At 43.7% G+C, this 22,751-nt stretch overlaps 1 protein-coding gene across 1 annotated transcript in view; it reads left to right on the top strand.

The window, feature by feature from the left end:
• Window positions 1-1,350: 1,350 nt before the first annotated feature.
• LOC124545249 (scavenger receptor class B member 1) overlaps window positions 1,351-22,751 on the top strand; it is a 388,675-nt gene continuing 367,274 nt past the window's right edge. Inside the window, exon 1 of the mRNA XM_047124122.1 lies at window positions 1,351-1,560. The gene's annotated coding sequence lies outside the window, so the exon portion shown is untranslated. The remainder of the gene's footprint in view (window positions 1,561-22,751) is intronic.

Genomic DNA, 22,751 nt, shown 5'->3' with positions numbered 1-22,751 from the left:
AACCTGCGACCGTAGCGGTCGCGCAGTTCCAGACTGAAGCGCCTAGAACCGCTCGGCCACTCCGACCGGCCGATGATTATAAACCAACTACTAAGAAGGAACAATAAAATTGTTCGTCAGTAATGGAAATCTCACGTGTTGGCTCCATCATTAATTGAACTGTGTGATAGTTGATGATCATAGCTAATTTACTGTGAACTTTTTTCTTGAAAGAGTGACTTGATGAACATTGAGTATTGAAAGGAGTGTTTTGCCGAAATAATATCACGACGCACGAAAGCAAGGTAGCATTATAGATTATCTTTGGATTTGCATCGTGTCGTAGTGAACAATTTTGCCTACCAACGCAACAACCACTGATACTGAACCGCAAATGAATTTTTCCTCGCTTCAGTGGTGTGAAACGACGCCGGTGATGAATGATTCACTCAATGCTGCAATAACTAACTAACCGGGCATAGCAAATCATCATAAAGCCATAACAGACAATTAAAATCAGCAGTTCGCACCGCTGAGAAAACTGTGCGGACTCGCAAACAGACTTTCATACATTACGCGAGGAACAATTTTCTTTAGAGAGTTTCAGGTGCTGTTCCACGTTATCCGACGGGGACAACCATAACTGCGCGTCGCGTCTCCATTCCACCGACCGAGCTGTAGCAGTAGCGGCCCAAAATCTACAGCGACAACAAAAGGGGAGAGGGGACATAACACTAGGTATCGCTCCCGTAGAAATAACGAAGACAATACTAGGCTAGCTACTGCATGCATGGAGCCATTTAAACAGTCATTTTTCCCGCGGTCCATAAGCGATTTGGAATGGGAAGAACACCTAAAGTGTGGTGCCGTGCTGCGTACCGTCTATATAGTATCACGCTGAGTACCGTCTGCCTTGTACTTTAGTGGTTTCCGGACGCAACATACACACACACACACACACACACACACACACACACACACACACGCATGCACAAACACACCAAAACATTCCTGCTGTCTGGCACAGCCACCCTTGCGACCCGCGCTAGCGAGGACGCGGAGATAGTAGGTCAGTCTCGCACCGGCCAAGAGCCACGGAAGACCTTACTGGCGCAGAACGGACGCCTGGGAGCAGGCAGGCCACGTTGACGCGAGGACCACGGCGACAACGCATAGGGACGAATCCTCGGAGGTGTGCGCGTCCCGTCCTTTTTTTGTTGCCGCACGACTGTTTCGTTTGTCGTATTAGCGTTTTCACGGCCGATGACGCAAGTCGCAAGTCGACCAATAGGAGGCCGTCGAGCCGCCGCGGCCTGCACTGGAGGGGAAAAACCCGCGCTAGGTTAAAACAGTTGGCGCGGCTAGGTCTAGTCTTCATTTATGCAAAACCTCGCATCGCCGAGGCTGGCATTGTCGCGGAGAGCAACGTATTCGGTCGTGCGAGTGTGTTTCTGTTCATTCCTCCTTTCGTCGTCGAGAAGAGTGGGTGTGGTGACGTAACAGGTGCTCACGCTCCGTCAGTTTTTCCCAGCGCCACCGACTCGACGCATCTTCTCGCAGAAGCTTGTGTCAGCGTAGTAGGTGAGTACTGCTGGCATATTCGTGTGCTACGACTTCCTTGCCGTGGACAGCGAGCGCGCGTGAACGCGGAAGTTGTTGCCGGCAGATGTTGCAAATGGTGCGCTACTTCGCCTCACAATTCTACAAAGTGTGTTCATCGTAAGCCATAAATTGTGACAAAGCGAGGGAAAACGTGAAAACTTTACGAAACAGCTTGATCGCCGCTGTAACGTTAAGTGAAGACAAGATTATTAGATGTGTAAATGATGTGTGTGAAACAATATAATGTCACTAACTGCTCTTTAGTGGACTGGACGATCTTACACAAGACGTACGTAACAGCGACTGTCATGACGCCGACAGATTAACCTTTTGTAGTATTCTTGGGTGAAACACATTGTTGTCTACTGAAACAGTGCCAGTATTCTGACAGTGATGTGTAATGCACGTAAACATCGTGTCCACTGAAGAATCTCACATGTCAATACAAAGTGATAGTGCAAACATATGCAAAGTGATAGTGCAATCATAGGAAACACTATGGACCAAACAATAATTTCGGATCTGTTGTATACATAACGGTGCGGAAACATCTTGAGACCACTCAGAAAACAGGCCATTCTGAAGAGAAAATATTAAATGTCCGTATTAGTTATGCTCAGTGACTTTCGAGCTATTTGAAAATGTCATAAACAGCGACGATGAAGGTCGTGCTAAACCTGTTTACCACCGTGGTCGCAGGATCACTGGGAATGCGTTTTAAATGGGTCGTAACTGTGTGGTCAGCCATGTATCCACACACAGTTTGATTTTGTAGTGATATTGATGACAACTGAGACACCGAGCGAGGTGGCGCAGTGGTTAGCACACTGGACTCGCATTCGGGAGGACGACGGTTCAATCCCGTCTCCGGCCATCCTGATTTAGGTTTTCCGTGATTTCCCTAAATCGTTTCAGGCGAATGCCGAGATGGTTCCTTTGAAAGGGCACGGCCGATTTCCTTCCCAATCCTTCCCTAACCCGAGCTTGCGCTCCGTCTCTAATGACCTCGTTGTCGACGGGACGTTAAACACTAACCACCACCACCACAACTGAGACATTGAAATTCAATGACTTCTTCTAGGACAGCGTAGCCAAACTCCAAATCGTAAATGAAGATACTTGGCAAATAAAGTTTGTTGCCAGATCCGTTCCTAAGCTGTACACGTAACTTTGAACACCAGTTTCAATGCATATAGCGGTCTGGTGATGCTCTATCGCTACTCGTTATTGGTACCAACATACGTCTTTCAAGTCCGAACAAGTAGTTAAAGTTTATGAAAGAATGTACTCCTTTGGTTCCACGTTTTTGCCTTGATACATCGATTATAAAAGGAAGGACAGTTGGTGTTTAACGTGCCGTCGACAACGAGGTCATTAGAGATGGGTTTCAATTTGAACATGAAACTATAATGAAACGCAGAATAAATAATCTATCGAGGAACATCAAATTACCAACATGGTAAACGCTATGCGTTTCATGGAACTGTTTCTCGGAAATCATTCAGAATGAATGTACATTTATATGATGTTTTGCCTCCAGAATTTGCCAAATGGCCTCTCTTAATGTGTACGCTTTTTCTTCTATAACACTCATTGTACTCTAAAATGAACGTAAGGATTCGAATAAGGTAACATATTGTCCAAATGAAAGAGAAGTGTTCGTTTCCTTTCAAATATTTGTCATGTTTACTAAAGCTGAGGAAAGCCCTCGTATGTCGAGAGCCAATTGATTTCGCAGTTCTGATTAGTTTCACTTCTATTTCTTTCCTGTCTAAATTTCTCCAGCACTGTCGTCTTAAATTTTGGAATACAAGTTAGACAAGAGGCACATATTTCATAGTGTAGGCAGGGTGGGTATAGTGGCATTCTGACAAGTCATTAATAAGGAAAAACCTCTCTAAACACGAGAAATATTTATTTCTTTTACTCCTTCTAGTTGTGTACTGGATAGTAGCGGACTTGTTAAGTTTTATTATTGCAGATATCTATTTTATTTAACTTTTATAAATGCCAAAGTATGTGTTCCACTTCTTTAATAATGATGAACGTCTTCTGAGAAGTTTGGAATAAATCCATCCAAAAAATTTTAATGAAGTTCTTCCTGTAAATTCTTGGCATTTTTTCATTATCTCGTACTCTACCTTAATAATATGACAAAGTATAGTAGATTAGTAGATCTCATCTTCATGGTCTCTTCAGTCCAGTCGTTCACGTTACATTTCTCAAGTTTTATTTACTGCATTATCATCTTTTTCTTATTTTGAAATTTGCTCTGATTATATCTTCAGTACGTTTTATAAAATATGATGAGTTTATTTTCAGTAGATTAGTTTCCATAATCAGCTACCACGAAAATCTAAACATGACTACAGCTTTCTTAGATTCATAGATTGTGAAGCTTTGTGTCTATACTGTTTCGCGATATTCGCACAGTGTTCATGTAAAGACTCCCTTATTTGCTTGTATCTGTTTTACACATTGATACTAAATAGAAATCCATTGGAACCCCATTCGCTATTGGATTCCTCCAGATTTTGTCTGATATTTCTTCCCCTGAGGTATAGAGTAATCTGAAAATCTAAAAAGCAATCAATCTGCCACTTATATGTCTGCATGCACAGTGTACAGGAAGCAGTGACGAATAGTTGTGGATCAGGTTGTTCAAATCGGATCGATTTAGCAACTGGCTCAAATCGAGTCCCACACGAAACAAATACGTAAATCTGTCGAAATAAATATTACTTCCTGAGTTAATTCGAAGAATCTGACCCTCAACTATTCATCACTGCTTTCTATACACCCTGGATTCAGATGTAGAAGTAGCAGTTTAGCTGCATGTGAACCTTGACTACTATATAATGGCGATCGTGCACATTTCACCGTCCTCGGTCTAGCGCACATTGATACACCTTACACTCACTGGTAGATACTTACATGTGGACCAGTTCGTTGACCCACCACTCACTTGAGTTAATCTCATTTATCTTTTTCCTCGTGGCCTATGCCACGTCTGATATTTGCGCACCATCTACAAAGAGGTGGCAGTTCTCGTGCGAGTTTATAAGGCAATACCCGTCATACCACGCGTGTTGGGACGTTGTCCGAACAGAATGTATTCCGGCGGAGTGGGCATATTTTGAATTCTTTTGCGAACCATTCGTAAAAAGCAACAAATGACAAAGATATTGACAATATATTTAAACTGACATATAGTTCCATAAAATAAAAGCAAAGCGTTCCCGGATTCGTGATGACACGCACCTTTATTTTTCTATTTACATGCAAAATTAGTTGCCCTTTTTCAGTACACGTCAGGCTAAGTCAAATGCACGCAGCAGGTGATCTCCATTACGACTGCTTCCAACATAGTTAATTGCAAAATGTCGAAGTTGATAGATTTTAGGGTGCAATTAAAACATGAGTTTATTATTTTACTAGTTGAGCGCGACAAAAGAATAAAATAAAGAACAATTTCTCATACAATTAGTTATCCTCGATAAAACTTTTTTCTTCACGAATCAGTTAACAATATGGTAGCGTTTTTATTAATAAGCTCGATTAAAATTACCACACATAACCTTAAAGTAGGTGATGACCTGTCTCCTAATTACTGATGAAGAGAAATGAAGGAAAATTAGAGTTTATTGTGCCGTAGCAGCTGAGGTCGTTAGAGACGGAGCTAAGGCTCGAACAGGACAGAGGGAAGGAAATCGATCTTGTCGTTATCGGAGGAACCATGCTGGTATTTGTCGCAAGCGACTTAGGAAAATCTAATTACGGACTGTCGGCCGGAGTTTTAATCGAATTCCTCAGAAAAGTAAGTCCTAGTGCTTCATTTGGTTCAGAATCAGTGGTATAGAGGGAGCACAGGGATTCTTGCTTTCCTGCTACCGAACGCACAAGGTCTGTAGACAACAAGCTTCATTGCGATTGGATCAGTGATTTTCTAAACATCTCATTTCCTGTTTTTTACTCCAAGTTAGCGTGTTAGACGTAAACAAAAATATGTTACGAAACGCAGGTTGGATAGCCGAGTCCGGTCTCGTGTCATGGGCAACTAGGAATTTCCTTGTACCGTTTACGTGAGATATTCGCAGTCGCAGCAATGTTCAGTCACGAAATCGCTGCTCTAATCGTCAGTGATGCTTGTTCACATTTCTGCTGACAGTTTATCTAAGTAGGAATGTGGGAATGTTCTTATTCTGAAGGAACCAGTCATTGCAGCCGAAAGATTAAGTCACAAAATTATTACTCACGTGACCTCCACGGTGTGGTGGTCAGGTGAATAGCTCGCGCCTCTCTGATCTACAGATTGCTTCGCTGCCCAAGCGGCTATCGAAGTTTCGAGCCCAGGTTTGCATACTTGAGTTGGTCTTACGTACATCGATATTTCATGTGTCCTATGTGTAAATTAAAAAGGGAGAAGAAAAAAGACTAGTACTTCATGTCTACTTTTCATTCTCGACATGGACTTCGTGCGAGATATAAAAAACAAGTTACGTATAAGATAATCTGTTATCATAAGCAAACAAAAGTGTGAAGAGGATACTGAAAAGATGGCAGAGATTTAAACGAAGACGTACTTGCTGTATATGCACATCCAATACTAACTGAGGGTCTTTTTGCGGTTGAGTAGTTTGCGTGCCACACGGTACCGATAGCCGTAATGTGTGTGTGTGTGTGTGTGTGTGTGTGTGTGTGTGTGTGTGCGCGTGTGTGCGTGCGTGTGTGCGTGTGTGCGTGCGCGCAGGTGTTTGTTTGTTTGCTTCGTCTTCAGGGTACACAGGCACCATAAATCGATCAACATAACACTTTTCACATGTGGGACACTCCATTTATTTAAAACAAAATGTTTTGTTTCACATCGCTGCACAATTTCGATAGCTCAGACACTCAGGAGCAGACCAACATGAGTACCTAATACATGTAACAGTAAGATGGGCCCAGTAGCAGTATATAGACAAAGTCTCTTTTACACATTTTATGTAACTGTAATACATCGAAATACTTTTAATGGCCTTGTGAATATTAATTATATTGCAAAGTAATACACGAAACAAGACACTTCACGAGACTCAGTTTCCACACATCTGCTAAAATTGAGATTTCCAATTAAAATAAATGGAACGAGTTAAATAAAATCGACAAAGGTTTCATCATAAAACGTGATTTGGAGTCTACGTTTCGTCCCTAAGTTTATCCAACGATTTGTATTTGCCAGGTAAGGTTATCTTCATCTGTGGTAACTCTTTGCGTAAGTAAAATAAGCAAGAGGAAATTTTGTACGGATTCCGAGTAAATCTGTACCCCACAATAAATACAGTTTTCAGAAAGTCAAAGGCCATCTCCAAAAGGACTATTCCAAGAAATATTTTGCGGCTTTTAAAGAAGCGCGTTTAAATTTCTCAGCCTGGCTGTTTTTGCCGCATTATACTACTACATCGGCTTCTACATTTGCAGTAATGTTTCTTCCGTTCAGTTTTCTTTTCAAGGCTGTCCCGAAGTTTATACGTTTTCTAATAACGTCTTCTGTTGTATTCATTAATACTGAATTGTTTCCTGTAAGCAGTATAACACTTTTATTGAACCGATTATCATAAATAGTCATTTTACGAGTGTTTCTTAACCATTCCTTAAATACTTGCAATTACATTGCTCCAGAGTCCAGGTTTCATAAATTCGTGTTCGAGTTTTTCTGTTCCTGGCAGTTGCATCACTGATGTGTGATTTTGGAATTCTAGCTCGAAGTGCAGTTCCCTTCTGAAGAATCCTTCGTGTTGTTACGGTGCTGACAGGGCTCGCGAATGCGACGTACAGCTCTGCAGTGGGATCTGCAGCTGTCGTCACAAACCTCTTCGTCACAAACCTCTTCAGAGACCGCCTGCCACGATCATTCAACGCACTTGCGTCCGCGTGGTGACATCGGGTGATGGTGATGGTTTTTGCTTTCGCCATATCCGATACGGTGGCTCTAGAAACAGCAAAACCTTCTGCTTCCTTATTTCCGGAAGCACCCACCATACGAACGCCAACAATTCGCCCACGCTCTAATTCACTTAGCACGCACATAATGCGCTCACAGCTACACAAAAAGCTGTTCTGACCACGACTGACTCTCGCAACGTGTGTCGTACATTGTACAGGTGCTGTTCGTGGTCAAATACAACAGCGCAGCCTGCAGGTATAACTACCATCTGCACTTATGTTCACGGATTTCCTGCAGTTTTTCTGTATTCTCGTCCATCCCCTGTTCTGCTTGACGGTCAAAATGAAACTGCCCCCCTGAAAGTGCTTTCCCGAGATCCTGGTCTAAACATCAAAGACGTCATTAGAAAACTGATCAAAACGAATGTGTACACCACAAAGTATTGCCCAGTGGGAAGACAGCCTGCTCAACAGTCCAGTCCAATTCACAAAGCCGCCTAGCGTGCAACTAGGAACTACTTGGTCGTTGTGTCACGACAAGCTCGCCCAGACCCATGGACAAGGGCGGGGGGAGGGGAGAGGGCGGGAAAGGAAAGAAAACGGTGTAATCAGGTGTTTTTCTTTCAAGAAAATTATTCAAAAGTCGCTATTAGGTAGGTTTTTAACTGGGTTGGATCTGGAACATTTTTATGACTACTTACAAGTCGCCATTTATCTTCCAAAATATTAAAAATATCCATTACCGCAGGTCTAGCCAGTCGCCCCCCCCCCCCCCCCCCCCAAACTATCGTACAAAATTTTCTCTTCACAGCCCATACGTGAGCCATAAGTAAGGGGCTTCACTTTATTTCTAGATACTTCATTCAAGTCAGTTTCTTTGTAAGTAAGCTTTCGCATGAAAATTGCCAACTACTCACATGCAACATATTTTTCAGCTTTTCCGTGACGATTTTCCGTGTGTCAAACAAAACTGTAACCACTCGTGCTACCCTTCTGTGAATACATTCGATATAATGTCTGGTATGGGTACTAAACACACTTGCGCAGTGCTCTAAGGTGGAATACGCAAGGTTTCTGCAGACAATCTCCTTTGAAGTTCGAGTGACACTTCGCAGTATCCTGTAAAGAAGCATAGTCTGTCACCTGCATTACGCACAATTGAGTTTATGTGATCATTCCTTGTTACTGCCATACAAATTGTTACGCACACATATTTTTATAATTTCATTGCTTTCATTTGTGGCTGATTTTCATTGTAGTCGTGGGATACTACTTTTCTGCGGCTAGTAAAGTATTTGCTGACCTCGCTGACGAAGGGACGTTAACCACCTTTTTCTATCGTTCCAAGAAAAACGTTGAAGCAGTGGTGGTTGTTCTATTGTTAGTGTAGGAATCTGGACTATTAAGTGAGCGAAGGACAAGCTTGGGTTCAGAATATCTGGCAGCTGCTTAACAGCGGGTCGGCGCTTGCGCAGTAGGTAATGCCAATGCCATCTGTGGCGTCCTTAGCAGAAATTTCCTTGGCCTCTGGGCATGTCATGTAGGCGCAGATAATTAGCCACCTTGGCCACCAACTTTTTTCACCTCCACAGTTGTCTATGCCGAGACTGGAGAGGAGGTTGTGTATAAAAACGATCTGGCGGCTCCAAACGGTACTTCGTCACATGCTGCTGCTGCTGCTGCTGCTGCTGCTAGAGCTGACACACCTCACACTGCTGGAGCCGGGCGCTGTGGCCCGCGGACTCTCATTCCGGGGAGATGCGTGTCTAATTCTCGGCTCTCACTGCCGATCTGGGAGCCTCGCTACATCTCTAAACTACGAGGAAGAGATGAAAGTTTCATGGACCGACAGAGTGACTTCCTTAGCTCATAAACAATAATATCAATTTTACTAACGAATTCATAATGGTTTCACGTAGAATACTTAGTATATATACACGTCCTTCTAAAAGAATGAATCGATTTTAAGCAAACTTCGCAAACGTACCACTTATTACGAAAGAGCAGTGCCTGTGTTATTAAGACGCACGTTCTATAGTCCTCCGGAGATGTATGCATATTTGTCAATACCAAGCCCTTGATTCTCAATAAATACGTCCTGCCTTGACGGGAATATACATGACGGATGATTGCAGGTTGAGGCACACGGATGACGACACACGGAACTTTGGGCGTAGCAGTGATTTGTGCACGGATAGCCGAAGTGATTAAAGCGATTGTTAGCGTAAAGTGGGAAGTCACGGTTCGGCATACATTTTCATTGTAGTCATTCCGGTACACATACGATGGGGGTTCACATTCGCGGTTAAAGGCGCTACAGTCTGGAACCGCACGACCGCTACGGTCGCAGGTTCGAATCCTGCCTCGGGCATGGATGTGTGTGATGTCCTTAGGTTAGTTAGGTTTAAGTAGTTCTAAGTTCTAGGGGACTTATGACCACAGCAGTTGAGTCCCATAGTGCTCAGAGCCATTTGAACCATTTTCACATTCGCAGTTGCGAATACATCTCCTGTATATCACTTATTGCCTGGAATGGATCACTGTGGGGATAAAAGTCACCATTCGTTAAGGTGCGGCGGAGAAGGGGATGGAGGTGAAAACGGGGTCTCATAGACGGACAGACAGAGGTGGGTGGAGGAGATGTACAGATGGAGGGTAGAGGAGAAGAGGACAGAGAGAGGGGGAGGAGGAGATGGAAAAAGAGAGAGGGCAGTTGGAGATGTATGCAACAAGCGTGACATTCGCGTCTGCCGTTGAAGCCGCGGGTAAAATGCTAGTTGTTATATAAACGGAAAAATATATGAACGCTGGTACAAAAAAGAAAGAAGATGAAACACCCGCAATTATAGGCCTAAATTATTATTTTACTTCCTTCTCTCACAGGCCTGGCCTGGTGAAACAGTCACACGTGAGTGAGATGATGTTTATGTATATCGTAAGTTTAAGTCCTCTGCTGCAGGGGTGAAACTTCCTGGCACATAAAAAGTGTGTGCGGGACCGGGTCTTGAGCCCGCGACCTTTGCCTTTAGCGGGTATGTGCTCTACCGACTTCAGTATCCAAACACGACTCACAACCCGCCCTCACAATGACAGGCAAAGTTCGAGATTAGAGTCCAGTTCGGCACAAAGTTTTAATTGTCTGCAAGTTTCAAATTCTGGGTACTGCAACAATTATGATACGATTTTCGCTACTAGATGACTGATTAACGTGGAAGGCTTGTGTAGATCGTGTATTACCGCTACACCAGAAAAGCCGTCCGGTCGTAGATAGCGCTACCTGTGTGAAGCGGGGCTTGGTCGCTAATTGCTTTATAAACAAGGAAACGTAAGAGCCCTCGTAAAGTGAACTACACGGCTATAAAATACTTGGGTATTGTGCGAATATGCTTCTGTAGCGGTCCATAGTGAAACTTCCGTACCTTTTCTCCTCAATTACTAGTAGTTCTAGAAAAGCCGGCCGAAGTGGCCGTGCGGTTCTAGGCGCTGCAGTCTGGAACCGCAAGACCGCTACGGTCGCAGGTTCGAATCCTGCCTCGGGCATGGATGTGTGTGATGTCCTTAGGTTAGTTAGGTTTAATTAGTTCTAAGTTCTAGGGGACTAATGACCTCAGAAGTTGAGTCCCATAGTGCTCAAAGCCATTTGAACCAGTTCTAGAAAATTATAGTCTTTCACGGTAATCTTGTTTCTCCAATGTAGTATATCTGTATACTAGAGCTACTTTAATCAAAGATCTTTGACCATAAAGAATTTTCATACTCAACTTTGTTCACGATATAGGTGATTAAAAAGTTTTGTGTCTGTTGTAGTAATCTTAATGAACTATCACATACGTAGATGCTCTTTGCTTCCCACGTTAAAGCAACGTATTACAACTCTAAGACATACAGGTCGCGTGAGTTTTAGTGTTGTATGAAGTCAGTGCTGGACTTTCCAAACGAACCTTTGCAACTTTCGTCTAAATTGATTTGGACAAATTACGGAAAACCTAACTCTGGATTTTCGAACGGAGATTTTAACCACCCTCCTGCCGAACATAAATGTGGTTCTGTGTGTAATGCATCACTTCGATCAAGTGACGCTTATAATATATCCGTACGTATAGATTGTTGTTGGAAACAATTGTAAAATACAAACTTTATTAAAGTGTACCTGGCTGTTATGCCGTGGTTGTACAAGTTTTTTGTTTAAATCCAAACCTTCGTACACATCTGCGAAGTACATCTTCAAAGGAAGTGAATAGCAATCCAGGGTGTGCATCGGGCCTCCGAAAAAGCTACAGCCCCTCTTGAAAATGTCGCCTGCAGACCGGGACGGAACCTTGGACATAGTAGCCCGGAATATTTTAATCTCCTTCTTTTTCTTGTGCCTTCGTTCCGCATCAGCGCTGGGGCAGCATGGCTGATTAGGGATTTGGCGTGATTAACTTAAGGGGTGGCTGCATGCCGTTCCTATTGCCAACCATCCCCCACACCTATCACGGACTGAGTATATGTACCTCAACTGTCGGTGCGTCGTGTTATTGATGTGCAAGTGAGAGAAAATTTTATAAATGTTTGTCAATCGTGTAACATAGGAGGAATTTGGGTACCAGTCCGGTATTCAAGTAGTGGGTTGCGAGAAACCCCGGATAGCCCGGAATATTTAAATAAAAATTGGAAACTGTCTTTAAATGTTGAGCAGACACTCGACAAAATTTAAGATACATTCAAAACTGGAGAGGGGGCACACAGCGAAGTAAACAATTAACTGCGCCTCCAACAGATTACTGGGTAGTGGGGACAAGTGTGCGCTCTTAAAAATGGTTCAAAAGGCTCTAAGCACTATGGGACTTAACATCTGAGGATATCAGTCCCCTAGACTTAGAACTACTTAAACCTAAATAACCTAAGGGCATCACACACATACATGCCAGAGGCAGGATTCGAACCTGCGACTGTGGCAGCAGCGCGGTTCCGGACTGAAGCGCCTAGAACCGCTCCCACAGCGGCCGGCGGTGTGCGCTCTCCACCAGTGGCGCACGCTGCAGGCGCCACGCACGCGGTCCCAGCAAGGCCAGGCTGTTCCGTAAGGAAAACCTGAGACCCAGGAAACGCCCAGCCACGACACGAGGCCGTACGTGCACATGAATTCATTAGCCTTACATACCCCTGTTACGTCACTCCTTCTCGATTCGTAAGCGTTTAGCTGGAACACCTGGGGAATGTACACTTTTAAAATACAGTACTTAGTTTCTTCTTTGTTGCGGAAAAAAACTTCAGATTTATGCTCCGGGAAGTACATGTAGTAATATTACAACACGTGTCGCGGCATAGATACTCTTCCAAAGCCGTTTATCCGGTTACGTACACAACGTAAACATTGACGTATTCTGTGAACTTAGATGAGAAGGAGCAGGAGTTGCCCTCAGGTAATGAGAGTGTCTTAGACGCTGAGATAAATCCTCGCTGTTGTCTGTGGACAAATGGAGACGATTTGTCATTTAGTTATTTAGTTGTGTACCCGAAGACACCGCCATATACATATCACACTAGATGCCTTATATTTTATATACACACTTTAAATGACAATGCGTGATGTTACATCAGGACAGCTGTTCGATCTATAGCCGGCTGCGGTGGCCGAGCGGTTCTAGGCGCTACAGTCTGGAGCCGCGCGACTGCTACGGTCGTAGGTTCGAATCCTGCCTCGGGCATGAATGTGTGTGATGTCCTTAGGTTAGTTAGGTTTAAGTAGTTCTAAGTTCTAGGGGACTGCTGACCTAAGATGTTAAGTCCCATAGTGATCAGAGCCATTTGAACCATTTGTTCGATCTATACCTACCGTGCATACAATAACAATACAGTTGGATTTCAGCCAAAATGGCCGCTGTAATTCATTCCAGAACTATTCAAGGTGTCATCATTCCACACTTGTAATATGAACATTCAGCGATGTGGCGGCCAGATACACTATCTGATCCCAAGTTTCCGGATGCTCCTACGTAATGCGGAAGTCACCACTAGAGGCGGACCCAGCAGAATAAAATGGGGCCGGGAGGAGTGTGTTGTTAGTAGAGAAGCAGTGACAATGGGTCGGTCAGAAGAAATCAGTGACTTCGAACGTGGTGTACTCACTGGATGTTACCTAATTAAAAAATGCGCCAGAGACATTTCAACCATTGTAAATCTGTCCTAGTCGACTGTTGATGACGTGGTGTAATTCTGCAGTGTAAACGCGAAGATGCACACTGACCGGGTGTACGGAGTCAAAGAGAGTCGGGTAAAATCGCTCAGCAGCTCCTTCCACATAAGCCACGCATTTCTGTACTGAATGCTGAGAGACGCTTGAGGTGACGTAAAAAGCGACGCCACAGGACAATGGATGACTGCAAACGAGTGATTCGGACTGACGAATCACGGCATACCCTCTGCAAATCCGACAGAATTCTATGGGTTTTGCGAGGGCCCGAAAATCGCTACCTGCCATAGTGAGTAACGCCGGCAGTAAAATATGGAGGAGGTGGAGTTAAGGTGCGGGGGTGTTCTTCATAGTTAGGTTGTGGTCCCCTTATTGCGCTCTGTTGAGCTCTGTATAAAAATGATTCAAATGGCTCTGAGCACTATGGGACTTAACTGCTGAGTTCATCAGTCCCCTAGAACTTAGAAACTTAGAACTACTTAAACCTAACTAACCTAAGGACATCACACAGATCCATGCCCGAAGCAGGATTCGAACCGTAGCGGTCGCGCAGTTCCGGACTCCAGCGTCTAGAACCGCTCGGCCACCTCGGCCGGCGACTACCCAAGTAACGGCAGTAAAATAATAGATTGTCGACGGACGATGATCTAAAATTTATCCATACCAACACACAAACGCTTCTCTGTCATCGATCGTAAAATGTCGAATATTAATGAATGCAGCTTATTCCACGAAGTCTCAGATTAACTGCGTTAGAGCCTCGGAGCTAGGGCCTCCGGATTTCTCACGAGGCTAATGGACTTTAACCGAGGTGACAGTGCCTAGTATTCAAGTCAACTTCTTGTATGGAAATTAATACGATGCGACAGAATAAAATTAATAATCTTTACTTCGTTTTCTTGTCTCTGGGGTCCTACAGCTGTCCCCGTATCCCACATCTCTGTCGCCAAATGTCTCGAACTTATCAATCTTCTTCACCATCTTCTACTGATCTACATCGCCTCTTTATATACTCCTTAAGCCACACTTTGCGTGGTCTTCCTTTTCTTTTCCTTCCAGGAGATTGCCATGAAAGTGCTGTCATGGTCATTTCCGTTCCTTAACCATCTCAGCCGATCTTTTTTTTCTATCCAGAATACCTCGGTGGTTTACGTACTTTCACTTATTTCCTCTTTCTTACGTGGTAAAGTCAGGAAATTCTACATGCTCTTCTCAAGAGGTTAATTTCCAAAGCTCTAAGTCTCTTTTCATTTCTGTCTGTGATTTCTCAACACTCACACCTGTAACTGGCGTACTGGATCCACGATAAATTTATATAACCGCATTTTGACTTTTAAACTCATTTTTGAGCAAAAAACTACAGAATTTAATTTTTGAATAGCCACTCTTTCCCACTTCACGCGATATACAGGGTACTTAAACTTCTAACACACTTTAGAATTTGATGTCCGCCAACGTCCAAGTTTCTTCCCCCTTTTCTTAACGTAGGTATTCCACCTTCTCAAAAATTTTATTTTCAAACCCCATTTCTTATATTCTTCCTCAGATTCCTAAGTATCATTTGCTGCTACGAACTGATCTACGTTGCATTTCAGAGTGTGAAGAGCGAGTATGTTTACTTGATTACTTACTGCCAGGTATATTTGGTGACAGTGATACTTATGTCACAATAATTTAGTAGTATGTGACACGCATTTAGCCATTTGATGTGCAAATTGGAAATTTGTGGTAAGAGCCTATGGGACCAAACTGCTGATGTCATCGGTCCCAAAGCTTACACACTACTTGATCTAACTTAAACTAACTTACGCTAAGGACAACACACACACCCATGCCCGAGGGAGGACTCGAACCTCCGACAGGGGTAGCCGCACGAACTGACAAGGCGCCTCAGAACGCACGGCTACCCCGTGCGGCATTTCATGTGCATCAGCGTACTAAATTTGTTAGTGCAATGATGAAAATTGACAAAAGAAGATAGAAGGTTATGGGATAACAAGATCAGCAATAATTTTTAGCGTCCTTTAAAATATTAATGTTAAGAGTACATTGCCATAAGAAAGTATCTCACCCAAATGCAAACTTCCATACAAAGTACTAAAGCTGTCTCCAACTATTCTACGGAGCTGATTACTCTCTTGCTAATGGTTCGATGGCTGCACATACATATGAGAACAGAGATAGCAATATTTTGGACAATGCAAACTTTTGTGGATAGCATTGTCTTGTAAGCAGCGTCCACATGCGTGATGTGTTACGCCATCGTCTTCCTTCATCCTATCAGAGCTACGAGGCTATGGTCATGTGGAAAGGAAACAGTATTTCTGAGATTGAAGAGGTCAATACACCATGCAAAAGTCAAAAGAAATAAATATTTAGTCGCAAGCGCAACAACGTTAATACTAGTCTTTGTTGTGTTCTTCTTATTTCTCTTTACAGCTATTAGTAATTTTAAATAATAAAGCATGGTAAAGACTTCAACGTTTCGCGTCATACATCATGTTTTCATTATACATAAATTAGTGATTCACATCCAGTGAACCATACTCTACCGTTTTTCAGCTACAAGTACTTTTTGAACAGCAGAATTTATTATTCTACAGCACAGATCACAACTGATTGAAGATCTTATCGGTCCTAAAATTGGTATGAACAGCTCAGCGCTTTACTGGGAATGGTACTGTAGGAAATGGTATGACCTAACCTTCCTCCGATCGTTTAACTGACTTTTACAGCCAGTTATAGCAGGACCTACAATTTATAGTGCATTCTGAACGACTGTGAAACTCGATATATTTCACATCAACAAACAATGTCAGAGAGAAGCGGTGGATAAATAACATGAGACTGATCGGACTGAGCATCAGAGCTTTGATGTTCCAAAATTGCAATAAATACTCAAAACGCCTCCTCCGGCACGGTGTACTTCATTGCACTGTATTATTGCGCCTGTTCGACGATGCCAGACTAACTTGGCTTACATCATATGACGATGCCATTTTGGCCTGAACATATTAGGATCATATACTGGTTCTGATCAGGTATGTCCCACTATATTTTTAGTCTCGTCTTTTCTATATGTGCTTGATTTAAAGAAGTACGCGCCGGTACGCCGTACTGGTACCTTTGACGAAAAACAAATTGGAACCACAGATTTTGAGATGTGGTACGACAGAATTTATGTTGTGATGAAGCGATGCAAAACAAATGCTGTATTCACTCTTTTCAAATGATCTGAAAAGAGTTTTAAGAAGCCTAAACTTGAAAAGCACCCCGTGGAAGGTCACAGGAACCTCCATTTATTTAGGAACCAAGCACTGTATATGTGAAATTAGTACCTTTTCTTTATTTTATAATTTATTGTCGTGCTGGAAGCATACTACACAGCAGACGTATTTGGATTCTGTTTTCCTGACAGATATGAATATAGTCATTAAGGACCGAAATCTATGATGTGATGACAATTTTTGTTATCATTTTCTGGCTTCAAATAAACAAATTTGTACTTGCTGCATCCCTGTCTCTATTCGCGATTATGTCGCAGCTCATGCAACCATACATACATCAGTGGAAAAATGCTCCTATCGGAGCACAAAAAATGCGAATATGTGCCTGTTTATTTAATAGATTCATTGTAAAGTGGTATACCAGCTGACTCATTCTGCCTTCCCCCGAACTTTTAAAAATCTTCACAATAATTTTGGCATGCGAACATATTTGCGCTTTTTTTTAACGTAGAACTTCCCACAGACTCCCACAAACTCCCCTAACAGTAACTCACTTACATCCAGCAGTCCATCACTGTAAATCACCCATACTAATTCACTCCCAGATGCCCTTTCACACTCACTTATTCACCCCATCTCAGTCTCATTGTCTCCTTGTGTGTCTCTGTGTCATTGCCTCCTACGTCGCAGCCAGTCCCCTTCTTTCTGTCCTATTACAACATTCTCCTCGCACTGGCACTGTCTCGGTTTTGCTCTCTCTGTTTCTTCCTTCCGACTGCTGCTATCTCTTCTCGCTTACAATATTCTGTCTCCCTCGTTGTCTTTCGTTTTCTTTTTCACATATTCTGTCTCTCATTATCTCTGGATACTACCCACTTTCTGTTTCTCTTCATTCTTTCTCTCCTGGCATTGTCTCCTTCACTCTTTTCCTACCACTGTTCTGTCACTGTCAAACTTATTCCATTGCCACTTTCTCTTAGACTGCCATTGTCTCCTTCGCTCTTTCTTTAACACAACCACTGTTAGGTATTTTCCAGTAGTTATTACTTTTCCGACTCTTTGCACTGCCAATATCTTCTCTCTCAGCATAATAGAGCACGCATATGTTGGCATGCCAAAGTTTTTGGGAAAATTTCTTAAGCTATTGAGATAGGTATAATGAGGCTGTGAACAGCCGTCTCGGAATCCACAGCTGAGGTTTGGTACCCACGAAACACGTTTTTGGGATGTTTCTCGATGTCGGATAAAGTTTTTTGAAAAAGGGGACACGGACCTTCTAGATAAATGTCTAGGGAATATACCGTTAAAATTTGAGCAATTTTCTGTGGTTATTTATTATTTAGATTTCTTCTCATAGCGGATTTTTCGTGTAGAAGTGAGGTAATATTGAACCTGTGTATCTCGTAAACGGATAAAGACGTCAAGAAAACTTTCAAGATTGTTCGAGATCGGGACTTAAGAAATATATCGTAAAAATTTCAGGTATTTGGTGTAGACGACCGTCTGGGTTTGGGTCTGCTGGTGACAGGAAAATGCAGTAGAAGAGGACCCTTTTCGGGGTTGACCGAAGAACCACCCAATGACTAATGGTGCCTCCGTAAGTCCCATAAAGCCCCCTGTAGACCACATCAAATGCAATTTCCTCCAGTTGCCCAAGTAGGTGGAAAGGTGTAACACTCATACCTTGACCCTGTACTGGAGAACAGTGACACTAAGACGACCCTTCTGTTGGGTATACAAATGGTCACTAGCCCAAGGGCTATCAAGAACACTTGACCCTACCTTATTATCACCAACAGAACCCGATGTATGAGCAGAGGATACCGATATCGCTTCGGTGAACCATTCTTTCTCCTTTTTCTCGAATATTGTTGGTACATCCTTAGGCCACGTGCTGTAGTGAGCCGTGCGTAGTTGGAGCAGCGCAACCCGTCTGGGGAACTTTGGGTGAATCACGCGCAGTCCGTATGAAGCGGCAGCAGATTCCGATTGGAAGGCGCAGCTTCTCGGAAACTCTGGGAGACGGTCTCGTGGCTGCCCCTGCCGCCACCGCAGGCGTGCGTGCCGCGCGTCCTTGACGTGGTTTCCCTGCAGCCTTCCACCGGTGATAGAAGGTCGACCGACGCACCGTTCTTCTTTTTCCTCTTTCGTCGCTAATAGCAGGCGCGTAAATATATACGTAACAACGCAAGCGCTTACTCCGACGCTCCTCCTTTTCCGTCTTGTTCTTCTCTACTTTTATTATTTTTTACCACACGCGTTGTCTCTGCACACAGTGACCAGGGGATACGACTATTCTGCAGCATATACTCATGTATACAGCGTCTCCCACAATCACACTCTTTTAGTTAGTTCCATGGATCACTTTTCAGGATGGATTGTAATGATGCAAACCTGACATTTTACATTCACATCGTAAATCATGTGAACAGAGTCTTAAGAGGAATACTAAAAATCTTGCGAGATGACAGTATATTAAATTTTTACCGGTTGGATTATCATTTTTGGTTTCAACTTCAAGTTGTGAAGTTGGGCCGGCTGCGTTGCTGCACCGCTGCTTCGCCTTAAAGAACCCCCTTACCTAGACTTCTTCAGAACGAGTGGTGTACTTGTTAGTGTCGCTGCATCTAGATCACCGTGTCCCGTGTTTCATTCCCGACCGGGTCGGAGATTTTCGTCGTTCTAGGATTGGGTGTCTGTGTTGTCCTCGTCATTTCATCTTATCTTCATCTACACGCCAAAATGCCGTCAACCATACACTGCGCAACAGAACTAAAGGATCATTTATCGAAATCACGTATTTGTGCCACATTACGACTTATAAGTTTGAAATTAGACTTAAAGATGCCTACAGCCTTCCTCTGTGATGGTGCAAAACGCGTGACGCCCTGCAACGTCACACGCGGGCTTGACGACGCTCCAAACAGCAGGGTGTCGATACTTTCGAAAAGAGCGCCAGAGCTCGGAAATCCATGTGACGTGTAAAGTGGGTTAATGTCACACCAACACCAAATTTCACCACAATTCTGCCCAACGCCACTGCGGACGTGTCACACCATCGGAAGGTCTTCAGAGTCCCTCTTACCCACATTTCACACATTCTTTTAACACCTCTGTGATGGAGCTCAGACGCGCGGTGCCCAGCATTGATATCATGCAATTTTCTTATGGTTTGCTGAGGAAAATATTACAGACACACCGCGGCTCAGAATCTAAACTACAAGTCCACAGGGTATGGCATAAAGAGCACCAATGAAATGATTTTTTCCCGCACAGTTCACTGTGTGATGAACAGGAGGGAAAATTTCTTAACAGCCTTTGACGCTGCTGAAATCCTCAGATGTGTCAACCCCTCTCTATGGACATTGTGGGGCTGCATTCCTATTGAATAATATCCACTCCTCTGCACAACCTCAATTTTTGCTCTTCTATACGGGCTGGAAACAGTGGCGACTCTCCAAAAGCACTCGGCGAAATGTGATCCCGATCAGATGTAGCAAAGGATTCTTATGGCCTTTTCAGAGGTCCTGTTCATGCCCTCTGATGGCATAATCATGAAGGCGTGTGACATTAACACACGTGGGAATAAAATGCCGAAAGGTCCCCCGAAGACCCTCTAGTTCAGCAAAACCCTCAGTGACACCTGTTCAAATTTATTGAGAATTTTAAAGATGAACTTTTACAGAGAAAACCTGTGAAGTAGCCCATGGCACCTGCAAGTAGACAATCACTTGACACACCTCCATCACATGTTGCCTGCCTGGAGGCGTCTAGGTGTATTACGCAGGTTTTCTCTGTAAATGGCTATCTTTAAAACGTTCAATAAATGTGGGTGGAAGCCACCGAGGATTTTGCCGAACTGGGAGTCTTATGGGAACCCTTTCTCGTTTTATTCACACATCTGTCAATGTCACAACCCTCCACGATCATGCCGCAGGAGGACACGAAACAGGAGCTCTGAAAAAGTCTAACACTTCGAATCACGTTCAAATTTCGTCGAATGGTTTTGATCGGTCCCTAGTGGTTCCACCTGTACAACAGAGCAAAAATTGCGGTTGCACTGCATTCCTGTATTTTAGGTGTTGAAAGATTATTAGCGAAACACATGTCAGAAATACGTTACATAATTTTACGCTCTTCTTTTCATACCACCGACCTCTTGTCAGAAAAACTTGTTATGTACCCATATGCTCAGTCAGCACACAACCCGCATTTATTCATTGTTCGGACATTAAATCGAAGCCCCTCTAGCCGATATTGCCAGCAGATGAATCCTGGTTATGACACTACTTCTCTGTTCAAGCAGCTCCTCAGTAGTTCTTTAAGACTGCTCGTTAGAAAAGCAACTGAAGTAGTAATTGCAGTGCACGTAAATGTAGGACAGCGCTTGATGATAAGCGGAGCCTTTCTTCCTTTTTTTTTCATTTTGCAATGCATTTCTATCAGCGTGTCAGGGAGCTGTACAAACAATGAGATGCCCAGTAACATGATGGGTAGTCGTGTATAAATTTAAGGGAAATACTAAAAAGCGATACTAAATGGAATGAACATATAAAATCAGTAGTAGGGATCCCTAATGGAACACTTAGATTTGTTGGCAAGTACCTAAGAACGCGTGACGACGGTGCGTCGAGCGATTCCGCAAGAAGCTTTTGCTAACAGTGTCCAACAGCTTTACAGACAATGCCGGAAGTGTGTTGTAGTTAATGGTGATTACTTCGAAGGCCAGAAGAAGGTGTTCTGTTTCTAGTCCTTGTTTCCTTTCTTCATTGTCCATCACAGTGGATGATGGGAATGTGTCGCATGTAAATAACTACAATAAATAAAGTAGTCTCAGGTTGCAGTTACGGTATTACAAGTTATATTGCATGATCGATTTCGAGGCTTCACGTCTCATCCTCAGATGCACCTTCGTACACCTCTAATCGACAATGACGCCTTATTTTCCCAGATCACACAAACACACAAGCAAGCGACACGTTGCATGGCGCTGCAAACATAAGAAGTAGTTACCGGTATGTTTGCTGACAAGTAATGTTAAAAAGGTGCGTCTGAGGATGAGACTTAAGGCCCCGAAATCGATCAAGCAATGAAACTTGTAACACCACAACTGCAGCCTGAACCTACTTCATTTATTTTTATTGCTTGTTTCCTTTATTTTCTGAGGCCACTCACGAACTTTTAAGGTGCAGTCTGTAGATTGCTTCTTGACGCCGTTGGCGTTACGTCCGCAGCTCGTGGTTTCGCGGTCGCGTTCTCGCTTCCCGAGCCCAGGGTACCGGGTTCGTTTCCCGGCAGGGTCAGGGATTTTCACCCGCCTCGTGATGACTGGGTGTTTGTGTTGTCCTCATCATTTCATCATCATCATGAAAGTGGCGAGATTGGGCTGAGAAAAGGTTCGGAATTTGTAGTGGCGCTGATAACCGCGCAGTTGAACGCCCCACAAACCAAACATCATCATCATTGGCGTTGCGTTATATACTCGCGATGCGTTCGCCACATCGCTTCGTCCTGAGAGGGCAGAAGCAGTTGCCCACTGAAGAGCTGACCGTTCTAAAGTCTTGCTCCCGAGGTGTCGTAGCTACGCACGACAGGTGGCTGTTCGGCGGTGCAGCCTGCGCGCAGGCGCGGCGCTGCGCCCGCGGCGTAGCAATATAAAGGCTGCAGTGAAGGCCACGCGGAGGTCGTCCCGGGTACAGCCACACGTGCCGCGGGCGGCCTAGCACGCGGCACGCGCTTTCTTCGCCTCTCGTGTTCGTTGTCTCCTCACCCTACTATGTTCTTCGCAAGCTTAGAAGGGAATAAACATTGTGCTGTGTGTTTCTCCGCGTTTGTTGTTA

Source organism: Schistocerca americana, chromosome 8, assembly GCF_021461395.2.
Source record: "Schistocerca americana isolate TAMUIC-IGC-003095 chromosome 8, iqSchAmer2.1, whole genome shotgun sequence".
Taxonomy (NCBI): domain Eukaryota; kingdom Metazoa; phylum Arthropoda; class Insecta; order Orthoptera; family Acrididae; genus Schistocerca; species Schistocerca americana.
This window is presented reverse-complemented; position numbering and strand designations above follow the sequence as displayed.